General features: G+C 42.0%; 1 protein-coding gene across 1 annotated transcript in view; it reads right to left on the bottom strand.

The window, feature by feature from the left end:
- Nucleotides 1–1,770: 1,770 nt before the first annotated feature.
- The window catches only part of GPR139 (G protein-coupled receptor 139), a 51,096-nt gene continuing 37,752 nt past the window's right edge, over nt 1,771–15,114 (bottom strand). The window contains exons 2-3 of the transcript XR_009224115.1: nt 2,990–3,175; nt 1,771–2,484 (exon numbers count right to left, since the gene is read on the bottom strand). The gene's annotated coding sequence lies outside the window, so the exon portion shown is untranslated. The remainder of the gene's footprint in view (nt 2,485–2,989; nt 3,176–15,114) is intronic.

The following is a 15,114-nucleotide window of genomic DNA, read 5'->3' as shown; positions in this document are numbered from 1 at the left end:
CTGAGAGCCTTCTCTGTGCCATGTACTGTCTCACCAGTTGGAGAAATGTTGGGAAAGATGTTAGTCCCTGCCCGCACAGAGATTAGTCCTTCTCTTCCTTCTCCGTTCTCCCTTCTCGTCCCCTCTGTGTTTCTTTCTCTCTCTCTTCTCTCCCTCACTCCCCCCTTTCCTTTCTCTCTTACTCAAGGTTCACCCCTAGTATGTGGCTCAAGTTCTACTGCCCCCTCTTCACCCTCAGCATCCTCCCCAGAGTGCCCTTACATATTCTCATCAGCGCCCGTGGCTGCCGGAGCTTCCTGAGCCTTCATGAGGCTTTGGGATAGAGCACGCACACAGCGCCCCGAGCCCTGGCCCTGACTGGCTCCTTTCTCAGGCCTGGCAGGGCCCTGCTCCACTTTCCTGCCTGAAAGGCCAGAGCCGAGGGACAAGGCTTCTATCTCCACCGTGTTGACTGGTGACTGTCAGCAAGGTGCACCTTTGCAAAGAGAGAGAAAAAGGGTCACAGCGTTGGGCTATACCATGCAAATAATGGGACCTCTTCCATGAGAGGGAGGCCTGGTTTACCAGAAAAACTAAAAAACTGGGAACGGAGAGACCTGGAGTTTGATCCCAGCTCAGCCCCTAGCATGCTGTGTGATCTGGGAGAGATTCCTTCCCTTCTATGGCATCACTTCCCCCATCTGTGATGTCTGATTCTTATGACACCTTCGCTATTTTGCCATATCTGTCTACCACCTGGAGACTTATTTACTTAATTTTTACTTAATTTTTTTTCTTTAAAACAGCCTACCTTAAATTTATTTTAAAAGGAAAATTTATATAATATTCATGTCATATATTTATATCATGAAGGAAAAGCCAATCATCAATCAATTGGTATAAACAGAAGACAACCATGAAAATAAATAGGAGGCAAACATACCCAGGATATTAAGTTCTACTCAGATACTGTTGCCTGTTGGAAGCTCTGAGTCTGGGTCCCTCCATGATTTGTTAAATAGGAAAATGGCACATTGTAGAGAGGTGTTAGAGATACACCAGCGCCTGATGGAGACTCTATGTGAAGTGATTAGAGGGGTAGAAAGAGAACAGAGGAGGAAAGTGCTGCCCCACTATATGAATTGATATTATTTAATTCACACCTGGGCACCACACCATTGGTAAAAACCAATCTCCACTCTCATCAGTGATAATCATCCCTCATCTGGGGGAGCCTCCGTGATTTCTAAGGTTCCTTCTTGCTCAGACATTCCAGGATTCTTGAATACCTGGACGAATTTCCTGTTTAAACACTTACCACCACGTGGTGAGGCAGGTGGCATTGTTTCCTTTTTAGGATGAGTTAATTAGAGCCTCATTGTGGTTGGTACCCATGCCTTCCATGTCCCTGCTCAGCTTTCACATCCATTGTCCACAATGGCAATTTAAACCTTTTCCCTTCTCATGCCTCCTGCCATCCACCATCCTCTCACCAGATGGTCATGGAAGCCATCAGTCAAAGGAGAGCCTTCCTTCCCAACCCAGCCTCTCCTCCTTCTCTTTCTTATGGTCCAAGAGACATCTTACTTGTTCTTTGGAATCCCCCTCCTGGGTTCTCGGGGTCTTTGGTCCATCAGTTATCCCCAGTCTTTCTAGCATTTTCAACTTCTCTCCTGTATTCCCACCAACATTTATTAGGGTATCTCAAAAACTGTTTCCCATAAATGTATAATTTATTAGGCAATAAATAAGACTCCAAGGAAACAAGATTATTTGGCAAAATATCTCCTATGTTTTTTGAGGGTTATTACCTATCTTTTGACAAATAGTCCAATCTGCGAGAGCACAGGTTTGGCAAACTACAGCCCATGGCCTCAGTATGGCCTCTGCTTGTTTTCACAAATAAAGTTTTATTGGAACAGAGCCACACTCATTCATTTATGTGTTGTCTATGGATGCTTTCACACTACAATGGCAGAGCTGAGTAGTTGTGACAGAGATGGTATGGCCCTCAAGTCAAAATTACTTATCATCTGGCTCTTTACAGGAAAAGTTTGCTGACCCCCATGCTAGAGAAAAACCAATGTGTATTTCTAGGTGAAGAATTGATAACAGGCTACTTCAAGTTTGTCACATGTTTAGAACAATTGCCTGAATAGAAATGTGGCCACATGCGAGAACAAACCATAGCTTGGTGGTTCAAGGTCTGGGTCACACACAGGATGTAGAGTTTGATGCATCCGTCTCTTAGATTTTTGCCTGTGTTAAAGGATCTTGGTGAACCAGAGCGTTGTCTTATTGAAGCAGTATGTGGTTTTGGATGAGCAGAGCTGGGTGATAATGATGATATTTCATAACAGCACACATCCACTCAGCATGATAATCACAGCATAACTATCTGGAGCGATGTCCAAGTGGAAACCCAATCCTTAACACTATCTGTCCACACCTTGAGCACACGTCGTCCCCTTCAAGGTCACACAGTCCTTCACTCATGCCTTTTACCTGGAAGAAACACATGCACTCAAATCACAGTTTGGTCCTCATACATTCTGGATGCTGCAGTTAGCCAACATGAGATGAAATAGATGGTTCCAGATGTTAAAAGCTACAGTCTTCTTGTCTCAGAGTTTTGGATGAGTCCCCAAATCTGAGAGAAATGGGGGCCAAGAATCCTTATATTCTAAAGTGAGGTGCTACACTGTTTTGAGACGACTTTGGCTGGGCCCCAAATTGGATTTTCCAGCATTAGCCCACCCCAGCCTCCAAACTATGGGAAAGAAAGGAGTTGAAGAAAGTAAAGAGTGAAAGAGTGAAAGCGTCTTTAGAGAGAGTTTTCAGATTGTTGAAGAGTTTCTCTCTCCTTTTCCAACCACGAGGCAGAAGGCGGGTGGGAGTGGAGATAAAGACATCTGCTTAGATGTCTTTCATAGGATATCTTGGATATCCAACCTATCTTAGATAGGTTGAATTATATCCCCTGAAACTTGAGGAATAGAGTAACTCTTACCTGTTGCATGCCTAAAACTCCAAAGACAAAATGCTGACTGGAAGCAGAGTATGAGGCAAGGTTGCCCCCACCTCACCCATGGAAGGAAGCTGGCTGTCAGTCATCCTCAAAGGTAGGCCACACATGAGGATCATCTGGAGAAGAGAGGCTACCCCAACAGAAGAGTGGACCACCAGGAGACAGGGCCTGGGGACAAATGAGTTGAGAAATTTTGTTTAATGAAGCAGTGGTAAGGAAAACAGTTTACAGTTACTCTCCATTCCGACCTTCAATCCCAGGTAACCATTAATGTACTTTCTGTCTGTATAGAATTGCCATTTTTTCCCCCCACATTTGATATAAATGAAATCACACAGTATGTGGTCTTTCATGTCTGGTTTCCTTCACCTTAGCATACTTTTTGTGAGGATCATCCATGTTGTACCATGTATTGGTATTTTGTTACTTTTTATTGTTGAATAGTATTCTATTGCATGGGTATACACTGGATATGGGCACTTTTTGAAAGTTCCCCAGATGGTTCTAATGCGCAGACTTGGTTGACAGCCATTGAATACTAAACCATCCCATTATGAATAAGAAACTTTGAGACACCAAGTAAACATGTTTAAGTTTCTCCTGGTTTACAAAAACAACAAAACCAGAAAACCTCCCTCAGCCTCGTGCCTCCATGCAGTGAGCGGCTCCCTCCCTCTCAACCTTTCTTCCTGACAAACTTCTTGGCCAGCTGTCTCCAGTTCCTCACCTCCTACTTGCTTCTCAAGCCACTGGCGCCCAGCTACTGACCTGCCCACTGCTCTGAAGCTGCGAAAGCCGAAGGAGATGTCTTGGTGATCCTCTACTTTGGACTTTTTTGTCCAAATACTTTGGAGTATTTGTTCAGCTAGTTACTTCCTCCTTCTTAAAACTTGGACATCATGACCTCACAATTTTATGGTTTTCCTCTGAACTCCTGCCTGTTTCCTTTAGTGAATATTTTATTTGTAATAGCTTTCTAATGCTACATAACAAATTACCACGAGCTTAATGGCTTAAAACAATGCACCTTTATGGTCTCAGTTTCTGCAGGGCAGGAAAGCAGGTACAGCTTACCTGGCTCCTATGCTAAGGTCTGATAAGGCTGTAATCAAGAGATTGGCTGGGCTGTGTTCTCATCTGGAGTCTTGACTGGGGAAAAATTCGGTCCCAAGCTCAGTCAGATTGCTAGCAGAATTCATTTCCTGTGACTATGTGACTGAGGGCCCATGTTTCTTGCTGGGTGTCAGCTGGGGCAGCTCTTAGATCCAAAAGGACCACTCACAGTTCCTTGCCATGTGACTCGCTCACAACATGGCAGCTTATTTGTCAAAGCCAGCAAGAGTCTATCACTCTAGTCTGCTAAGGCAGAGTTTTATACAATGAAATGCAATCACGAGAGTGACATCTTATCACCTTTGCCACATTTTATTGGTTAGGATCAGGTCATGGGTTCTGCCTGCACTCATACGGAGGGGATTATACAAGGACCCAGCTCACTGGGAGTTTCTTTAGGGTGTATCTTCCACATTATTATAAAATCTAGTAAATGCACAGGAAGTCATAGGAAATAACAGAAAGGACACTCATCTATATAATATCTTGACATTTTGCCTTGTTTGTTTCAGAGTTCTCTAAAGTAATGAAACATATCAGTAGAGTTGCAGCCCCTTGTGTATCTGTCTTCTTCTTATCTTCTTCCTCTTGTTCAAAAAATATTCACTATCAAAAATTTTGAATTTAGCATCTCCATTCATGTTTTTAGACTATTTCTACAAATTCATGTATGTATGCATAGAAACTTTACTTAAATGGAATCATACAGTACAGAGGTATCAACTTTCAACATTCCCTCTTTGAGGCTTATCCTTGTTGACGCACGTAGCTTTAGTTCATGCATTTGCTTTATAGAATTCTATTTATTTATCCATTCTCCTGTTGATGGACATACAGTTTGCTTCCAAGTTGTTACTAATGCAACAGTGATGCAATGAACATTGTTGTACTCATCTCTTCCAGCACCTGTGTGAGATTTTTTTCCTGGAGTATACACCTGAAAATAGCATCATTTGGTTGTAAGGTAATACATCACCAATTTTTCTACATGTTGCCCAGGTTCTCTTCAAAGTGGCTATATCCATTTTCACTCTCACCAAAGGTCTTTGTCTTTTCCATATCTGCCCAACTTGAGGTTGTCTATGTTTTTTAATTATTATCAATCGGATAGGTGTGAACATTGTTGATGTTTTGATGTTCACATTCCTGATTTTTAGTGAACTAGGGCACGCTTTTTATTTTTATTAGCCAGCCAGGTTTCCTCTTCTATGAACTGCCTATTCATGGTCAGAATCTTCATCCATTTTTTCCCAAATGTGTGCCAGGGTGACTTGACCTGGGAGAGGGACCATTTCCCACCTCCACTTGGAAGGTGGCCCTGCTCTAGTTCCTTGTTGGCCTTTCCATGGTGGCCTTTGTCTGTTGTGGCAATGGTGTGGCTCCCTGAAGTGACGGGGAGACATCAATAAGGGGCAACTGAGACAAGAGGGGAGCAACGGGGAGGACCCACATGGAGGCGACCTGACAGGCTGAGATCATGTGAGATGACTGCAGGGAACCCCAGAAATATTGAAGAGGGACCTGTATGAACACATAGGGGCAAGATATAAACATCTGAGGACACTATTAATAACATAATTTCCATAACGAGGACATTATGATTTTCAATGTAGCTCTCTGTGCGTCCACAGGATGGTGAGGCAGGGGCATTTTTGGATTATTACACATTTTAGTCTTTTCTGGACTGTGGGATAGTATGGCATCCTTTATAAATCCTTTTATAACTCTAGCAGCACTTGTATAACTCAAAGGGAGAAGTTAATCTCTCAAAGTTACTGCTGCTTCCCCAGGTGGGGCCTCTCTCATCATAAGGTCTGATCTTACCTCACTTTCTCTTTGGGAGGGAGTTCCCACTTCTACAGCTGTATCATCCCAGATAGCAGGAAACCAGCAAAGAAAACCTTAAGGAAATGGTCAAACTTGAAGTAGAGCTGCCTCTTCAGGTAGACTTGTCTCACTAATGAGGTCTCAGGAAAAATATCCTGTTTCAGTCCTTTTACTTCTGACTTCAAGCCCCACCTTTAGTATCTTGCCCCCAGGAAAACTACTGTTGACATCTATACTGTCCCAGTCAAGACAAAAAGAAGCTGAGCTCTCTCTCCTACCTTCCCAGGCCCATTTCCTTTTTCCCCGTCTGATGACCTACTTCTCCCCCAGTTGACAGATGCTATAATGACCTCAGTCTTGGGGAAGACCTTGTCCTTTCCCCTCATGGTTATGGCCTTTCCCTTGCAGACCTCACTGGCCAGCGATGTCAGAGCACGCCACCATGCCCCAGCAATCAGACACACTAAGAGGCACACACATATAGCTATGGGGAGTCATTTCCTTACAGCCTCTTAGAAATCAGATATTTACAAAATTAATTTACAATAACAAGAAGCCCTTGTCTCCAGCTGCGGAATATTTGTGTCCTCTCGCAGAGCCCTGGAGACACACTTGACACAGTAGGGACAGGTCACCTGTGTCAACTCCAACCCATCAGCAGGACTATTTCCATTTTTCTCATCACTGGAGCCGAGTGATAGCAACTCTAATGAGATGGACACGTGGCCTTTATGCAGCTGCCATCACATCACGCTGAAGGCTGAAAGTTTGCTCCAGAGATTAACAGCAGATGCAAACAGAGACAAAGAATTAAGGTAAAACTAGAGGCCACATTTCGTGGTATTGAAATCGAGTATGGAGTGACTGATGGCCTGTGTCTAGTCTTCCAAATGCTGATGCTCTGTCTTTTTGAGGGACTGTCACTGGGTGACTGCAATGAATGATATGCTTTCTCTACTTTGGAAAAGAGAGAGAGCTGGGACATGACATAGCTAAATTCTTTCTTCCTGGGAGTGGCCTTGTCATTGCAAAGGTGACCCAGTTTCCCAGAGAAGTCCTGGAATATGCAATGTTCCTCTTGTCTCTATCACAGGGAACTAAATAACAACACAATTTATTAATAATACAAATATGCTCCAGACACTTTAAAATATTAGAAATAATTCCCACCACCCCCTCTGGAAGTCAGTACTCTTGTTATTCCTATTTTACAGATAATGCAACAGTAGCTCAGAGACTGGAGGTAACCTGTCCGATGTCACTCAGCTGGAAAGTGCTGGAGTCAGGATTTGAATCCAGATCTGCATGACCCACATCCTTGCACACCAGGAGCCTGCCTTTGGGATTTGCAATGCTAGGAAGGTGTCTGATTTTGGCACCACCTTTGTTCACTCTAAAAATGCTGTTTGACATACTTATTTTAATCAAAGTCAATTAAAATTATTTTTGATTTCAGTGCTTTTAGAGAACTGTGTGCCAGCTGGGAGAGATGAGTAGACCAGGTCCGAGAATCTCTGACCCTGAAGATAGAGAGAAATAGGCCTTTGGAGGCACCCAATAATCCTAATTTGAGGACAATGAGGCACCAGGAAGATCAGGAAGATATTTTCTTGCCTTTTCTCTAAGTATTTTAGCAGTACAGCACACCTGACTGTCTATCTCCTTGGGGGTTGTGAAGTTCCCTGAGTCACATTTGTAAAATTCCCTAGGTCATGAGGAGCTGAGGGAGGGGGAACCATTTTCTCTTTCTAATAGTTTTACCTAAGCCCATAATTTAGAAGCCCATGATCTTACTCTCAGAAGTATCTGGAAGGTAACTTCTCCCAACTCTCTTTTACTGCACACCCAGTGTAGAAGGAAGGCCTTGACTGATCTGTAGGATTGGAGGAAGAAACAAAATATGTGTGAAAAAGCCCCTTTCCCTCTCTATTTCTCAGGCTTCCAGGAGGGAGGAATTCTTCCTAAGCTTCTGTCTTCCATACAGGAGCCCAAACTCGATTGTGGTCCAGGCCTGACTTCCAGAGGAGGGTCCAGAGGACCCAAGGTTCTAGGTATTTTCTCCGCAAGCAGTTTCAAATGTCACAAATGCAACCGAAAGAAACCATAATGAAACCAAAACCGTCAATCAACCAGTTATTTTATCTTTTACAGCAAAATTACGTTTACGGCCAATTAGTTGTGCCATGAAAACGTTTGTGGCAAAACCACTTGCGACAAAGATGGTTATGGCGAAAATACCAGACGCTCATCTCTAATTGTTCTCATGAATAGGGCTTTACTTGGGGGGCAGAAATTCTGCTTGCAACTGTCTGGGTAACTGTTTTCTATGCAGTTCCAGACTCATGGGTGTTTGAGCCAAGATCTAAACTGGTTGGATGGGAAGTTCATTGGCTCTGGGTTCCACCACAGTTCTCCAGCCCACCCTTCCAGTAATAGAGCTGATAATAGATCTCCACCAATCCATTTCTTGAATCTGTTTCTCAACTGGTTCCAAACTCAGAGTGAGGGGATGGATGGGTACGATCTGTGAGCTCCCTTAATCCTCAACAGTGAGAAGTGCACACACTGAATCCTCAACCAATTGTGACGAGTCTGATTTAGGGAAATGGCCAAATGACAGAGTATTTGGGAAAGCTGTATTGTAATTTCCCAGTTCTTACAGCTAACCAAGTGTGACCACGTAGACAAGTGGTTCTCCGTCCTGGCTGTAGCAGAATCACTTGGGAATGTTTTAGAAAATTCTGATGCCTTGGGTTCATTCCCAGAGGTTCTGATTTAATTCATTTGGGGGGAGAGTCTGGACATAGGTTTAAAATAAAAACTCCAAGTGAGTCTAAAGTGTAGCTAAGGCTGGGAATCACTAAAATAAAGAAGCTGCCATAGACTCCTTATTTAACAGATCAGTGTTTCCCAAACTATAGAGTTTGCAACACAAGAGGTGTGCGAATGGGTTTATATGGCATGAGGCTTGGCTTCAGTAACCTTGAAGCACATTGTGGAAAAAAATCTTCCGTTTCTAATTGGCTATCAATCCTTCTTATTAGGTTAAAGAGAAAGTCTCAATATGGTGGTAGTAGGCCCTTAACACCTATCTTTTGTTTTTCAACCAAAAGAGAGTAGATATCAGTTTCAGACAATCATATAAGGTAAGGATTACTGATAATCTTTGGTCTTTTAAAAAACTGGTTTCTATCTATTTATGGCAGGTGATACTGGTTTTCCATTTATGGGAGTGATATAAAATTTTCTTTAAAAAAATCAGTAGTTCTCCATCTTGGCTGAGGAACTTTAAAAAATACTGCTGTGTGGATTTCGTCTTGGGTATTGGGATTTTTCAGAAGCTTCCCAAGGGTGTAACCCCCTGTTTTAAAGTGCAGCAATGCAGTGCGTCTCAAACTTCAATGTGTGTATTAATCAGCTGAGGATCTTGTTAAAATTCAGCTTCTGGTTCAGCGGGCTAGAGTGGGACCTGTGATTCTATAGTTCTTACAAGCTCCCAGGTGATGCCAATGCGATGATGCTGATAGGTGGGCCATGGTTTGAGGAGCAAGGTCCTAGTGGAACTTGCTTCTGTAAGAAATCCTATCTTAAATAGTTTCATCAAGTAAATAAGGCTGACCAAGTTTCTTTTTTATGGGGTGGCAAATCTTTGGTAGGAAGCCATTGAGGAGTTTTAAGTAAGAAATTGATTCATACACAAGATTTTCTTAACAGAAACTGCCTTTCTTGCTCAAATCAAAGTTGTTGCCAAAAAAATTCAGCACCTTGGACAGAAGCACAGGCAAATTGTTTTAAAGGGCCAGTGCTTAAGCTTGAGTAGAACCGAGTTGAAATCTGTGTATAAAAGCATTTGCAAAAGAATGACATTGAACATATTATTGAGGGTTGTGCAAGAAAGTTTTAAAAACTATAGACTTTTTTAATGCCTTACCTGCTGGTAGAGTCTATATTATTTTACCTAGAATCTTGTGGATCTTATACTCTACTCTACCAGATATCATCAGCCACACGAACTGGGTCGTAAAATAGAACCATATTATGACCTGATGATTTCTGATTCCTCATTACTGGAATTAGAGGATGGCTTTAGCCTAAATATCAACCTTGGATGATTAAAAGGCTGATGGGAACAAGCTGCTAATGCAGGAGAGAGAACGGGGGATGTCAATGAAAACACGTCAGGGTGGCCTAATGAAGTGGCTCATGGAACCAGACGGGACTGGGCTTAAATAACAACTCATAAATTACTCACTGTGACCTTGAGCAAGCTTAATTTACTCGCCCTGAGGCTCAGTTTTCTCATCTGAAAAATGGAGGTAACAACACTCTCCTCCAAGAGTTGTTGTGATGATTAAGTGAGGTGTGACAATCTCATCAATTTCTTACTTAAAATTTCTCATTGATTTCCCACCAAATTCCTCGCCAGGGCCCACGAAGCTCTACATGATTTTGCTCCTGCCCCCCCCTCCCCGCCTTGTTCCGTACCATTTTCCCCTGGGGTCACTATGCTTCAGCAATACTAGTCTTCTATTTGTTCCATGAGCACTCAAGGTTATTCTCATCTCAAAGGCTTTGTTCTTTCTGCTTCCTTTGCCTGGAATGCTCTTTGTGTGGTCGTCTCCTTTTAATTTGGGTTCCAGTTCTGTTGCTACTTTCTCAAAAAGACCTTCCCCGACTGACTTATCTCATGTTGTTTCTGCCTGACCCCAGTCACTTATTATTATTTATTTCCTAGCACTTATCACTACTTGAAATTATCTTATTGGCTTCCTCGTATATTGTCTCTCCCACTAGAATGTAAGTGCCATAAGGGCAGGGTCCCTATCTGTCTTGTTCACTGATGAATCACTATGCCTCGACTAGATCTTGGCACATAGTCAATAAATATTAGTCAAATAAATGAATGACCATAGGAGTGCCTGGGACACAGTAGTTGTTAAATGAGTGTCCACTCTCTTGATCCTCTTCATTTGCATCCCTAAACATGTTTGAGTTGACAGTGTGGTCATTGGAGATGCTGAGGATTAATAAAAGAAATTTCTCATGATGGAGGTTGGAAAGCAAGCTTGTTAAGGTCTATAATATATGTTTCTGGGAAGGTGCTAGAAAATTATTGGAAAAAGGACCCATCAAGGTGTATGTTGTGTGATCTCGGGCAAGAGGATCTCTTGGGCCTTAGCTTTCTTGTTTTGAAATTTGAGTGAAATAATCTCTAAGATCCTCTCCAGCATTCAATGACAGTAAATAAGAATCTAACCTTTGCTGGTTATTCTGCAATCACTTCCTGTCTTACTTCACACTTGATCAATTTTTCACCATTTTATGCCTTGGGGTGTTCCCACTATGGACTGCATCACCTGCCCTCTCTTCCTGGCTGACTTCTGTTTGAGTTTGGCCAGTGGAGGCATCAGCATGACGTCACAGGGAAGGAAGAGAGCAGTTGGGGTACCTCCCCCTTCCTCTCTGGCATCATATCTCTGGCAGTGCCACGGCACCTGCTTGCTGGAAGGCCCCTCCTCCAAAGCACAGCCCACATTGAGCTGCAGTAACGCTATTTCCTCCCATCATCCCATCAGGCCCAGGGAGGTAAGGCTTCCTATTATTTTTAGTTCCTAGGTGCCTCAAAAGCTCTTGTTGGTTCCCTTAATCTTGCTCAGACCAATTTTAACAGTCTCTTGGTTAAAGTCTTTTTACTGAAACCATCTGAGTGAGATTTGCTTCCCTCCAAGACTCTGATTGATGTACAATCCATTTGGAAATATATCCAGAGAAGCAGATTCTAAGAGCTCCCACAGAAAACCATTTGTGAAGTTAATAGACATCACTATGAAGATTTCCTCCTTGGGTTTGATCTGGATCCTTCATACTGCAGTTTAAGTCTCACTCCCTCTTGTTCTTTCTCCAGTGGAGAGAAATATCGTGTTACCGCACTCACTAGGTAACAAAGCTCCATAGACATGGTAACTCCTCATGCAGAGAGTTGATGAGAAGGCATCTCTCTTCCCCGTGGCCCTGCTTTGCTCATTTTTAATCAGAAAAGTTTTCTTTTTATTTTTCTGGCACGACAGTGACACATTCTCTCAATAAACCCAGGAAATTCACAGTGTCTATTTATCCCAGTAGACGCGAGCCTCTTATCCCCCTTGTTGTGTCTGGCAAGTATGCTGATTAATTGCACACCCTCCATAGAGGCTGGGCCATCACATTTAGCCGAGTGCACTAATAAAAGGATTATTATTTAACAGTTCAACTTCCATCAACTCACTTTTATCCTGCCTCCCTGAGTTGGTGAACAAAATTAATGAGGATGCTGTGGCCATGACTAACAGCTTCTGTTTGCGACTTTTTCAGCAAATTCTTTGCTTTTCCATACTTCCCTCTCAACTTGTTACTTTAATTCTTCACATTGATGCAAAGATGGATTGCGACAATAGTTTGTGGGTGGCTGTCAGAATTGATGGTGGTTTGCGTGGGAAACGCACAGCTAGATTGAGAGCTATAGTTAGGATTCCAGATAGAGTCAATTTAAAAAAAAATTCTACCTCACTAGGAAAGGTCAAACCAAGTGTTTTAATTATGACGCTGTTATAATATATCTCATGCTTGGATGACCCAGGTTTGAAGAGTTGGAAAACTCTGCAATATACCCAACTCTGAAAAGGGCACAAAAGTAACGTGATCTTTTGGGGAGGGGGGTATGTCAGAATCGTGCAGAAAAGACAACAAGGCAGAGGGGAAAGGGTGAAGTGTTAGTGACCTGGGTTCTACTCTGGACAAAATCATTAGCCTGTTTGGGCCTAACATCCTCACATGTGCTGGAATTACTATTAGCTCTATTTTATGGAGAGGAAATTGAGACTCAGATAGATTGAGAACATTGCCCAGGGTCATATAGCTGAAATGGCAGAGCCTGCAAAGTTATAGCTTACAATAACTGACTCCAAACCTTGGTTTCCTGACCATGAGAGTTTCTACTTACCTTGTAGGCAACTAGAAAAAATTAACTTTTATACCATTTTCTACATGAGGATAGTCTTTCGGAGATCTTCAAAGACTGTTCAGGACCACACCCCTAGTAAATGGTGGAGGCGGGACACGCACCCACGATTGTCTGACTTCAAAGTCTAAGCTCTTAGCCATCATGCTAGATTTCCACTTATGATTACAGCCATCACTGTCTCGAAGACGTGTAGAGGACGTGGTTGGAAGAGAATTCAGATTTATACCCAGTAAGCCACCTAATTTAGGATTATAGGAAGCAGAATTCAGTGGTCTTGAATTCTGAAACATATCTGGCTAACCAAGAGGGAGGCGGGACTCAGGTCTCATTCTAGCTCCAGCACAAAATATAAGTAAGGCACTCAGTTAAAAAATTTTAATCAGACTTCTACAATTGCTTGAACATATATGCAGATAGCAAACACCCAGTGTGCACCATATTAGAATTTATTATAATACAAACAAGTCCAAACACAATATATTATCTAATTAAGAAAATATGAACATTTACTATTTTTATGCGGTAACATTCTATTCCATTCTTTGAACTGGAATAGCCAACATTAGAGTCTTTTATTCACTTCAGATAGGCCCGCCCATGTTGGACCAGTAGGCACCAATTTTGCAAAGTAATCTTTTCCGATTGCAACGTGTTTGCAAAATGAAAGTTCATGCCTTCTCATGGTCTGTCTTTTCCGCTTTGTCTGTTATCCTCGTCATTTCCTTCCCTATGAGACTTTTCAGTCCTTGAGTTGGTCAATAAAGAGACACAGCAGGTACGTGTGGAGCATCACTGCATCTCCAACCAAGGACACAAGTCATACAACAAAAGAGATGCTGGTTAACAGTCTTTGAAAGAAGCATCACAAAATCCCGACATAAGGCAATTGCTTAAGTGCCATCAACAGCAACTGTTTACATGACAGGCTTCAAAACTCAAGGCTTTATTTCCAAAACTGGCCTGAAAGAAAAGGCTTAAAAGTTTTCTTTTTTTAAAAAAACCCTTTTCATTACTGTCCACAATTATTACTATAAATAATAATAAATTAGATTAGATTATCTGAAATAAATTTTAGGACATATGTATCAACCTAACCCAAGGGGCATTTGTATGCATCTTAACCAGAAGACAACTCACTGGAGTGCCTTCAAGAATCGGAGCTCTTTTAAATATTATTCATAAAAATATAAAATATTGTCAGAAGGAAAAAGGATCACAATGCTACTTGGTACAGCCTCTACTATTAAAAGAAGTAATCAATGAGTGTATGAGGAAAACATTCCAAATGCATACCCAGTTTTTACTTTTTAAACAACAATTAATTTTTACATACAATTAAAAACGTGGAGCAGAGAGCATTAAGATCCACATACATATTTTCCATCTTATGTACATTCTCAAATAGGAATTGCTTAACCTTTACAGATATTGCACTGTGGCTCGTTCACGTATAGCTCAAACCAGCATTTTTCAGAGCTATGTGTTTAAAAAATAAATAAATAAATAAATAAATATATATTCAGTGTAGGTAGCCTTTGGTCAATGTTCTTTCATTAGGGGGTGTGGTGGAATCGCATCATACACACATTTAATGAACATGTATTTGACTACACGTGCTTGGCAAAAAGGAAACGAGAGAGAGATGTGCCATTTAAGGGATGTGGGAGAGTCTGCCCACCATTCCACTCGATGTGCATACGCCCAGCAGGGAGTGTGACATGGGAGATACAGATCTGCTTGTCCCTCAAACAACTTCCATGAACCTCTTCTACTGGGAGCATCTTGCTGCACCAGAGTGATGGCAATGTTCTTGGATACATTAGAGTTACACAATACGGTCCCTAAACATGAGCCAGCTCTGTCTTGTCCTCAACTGGAGAAACAGCAACCTATTCCACTGCTGGAGAAAACCTTAGCTGAGTTAGGTTTTTTAAGGGATCGAATATGGTTTCCAATATGGCTGCTTCCTAAGGACGTTGCACAGGTAACTTTGGCTCTGCTAGATTTTTTCTTCTGCACTGCCTTTAGAATCTAGTCTTTGGGTAAGATGAGACTCTACTGCAATCACTTAAAAGGAGGAGGAATTAGGATCTGGACTATAATTTCAGATCATATCAGTCCTGATATGATCTGAAATTATATTGAGTTAGTATTGAGGGCATTGGCT

The sequence above is a fragment of the Diceros bicornis genome, chromosome 26 (genome assembly GCF_020826845.1).
Source record: "Diceros bicornis minor isolate mBicDic1 chromosome 26, mDicBic1.mat.cur, whole genome shotgun sequence".
Classification (NCBI taxonomy): Eukaryota; Metazoa; Chordata; class Mammalia; order Perissodactyla; family Rhinocerotidae; genus Diceros; species Diceros bicornis.
The sequence above is the reverse complement of the archived record's forward strand: the minus strand, read 5'-3'. Positions and strand labels throughout refer to the sequence as shown.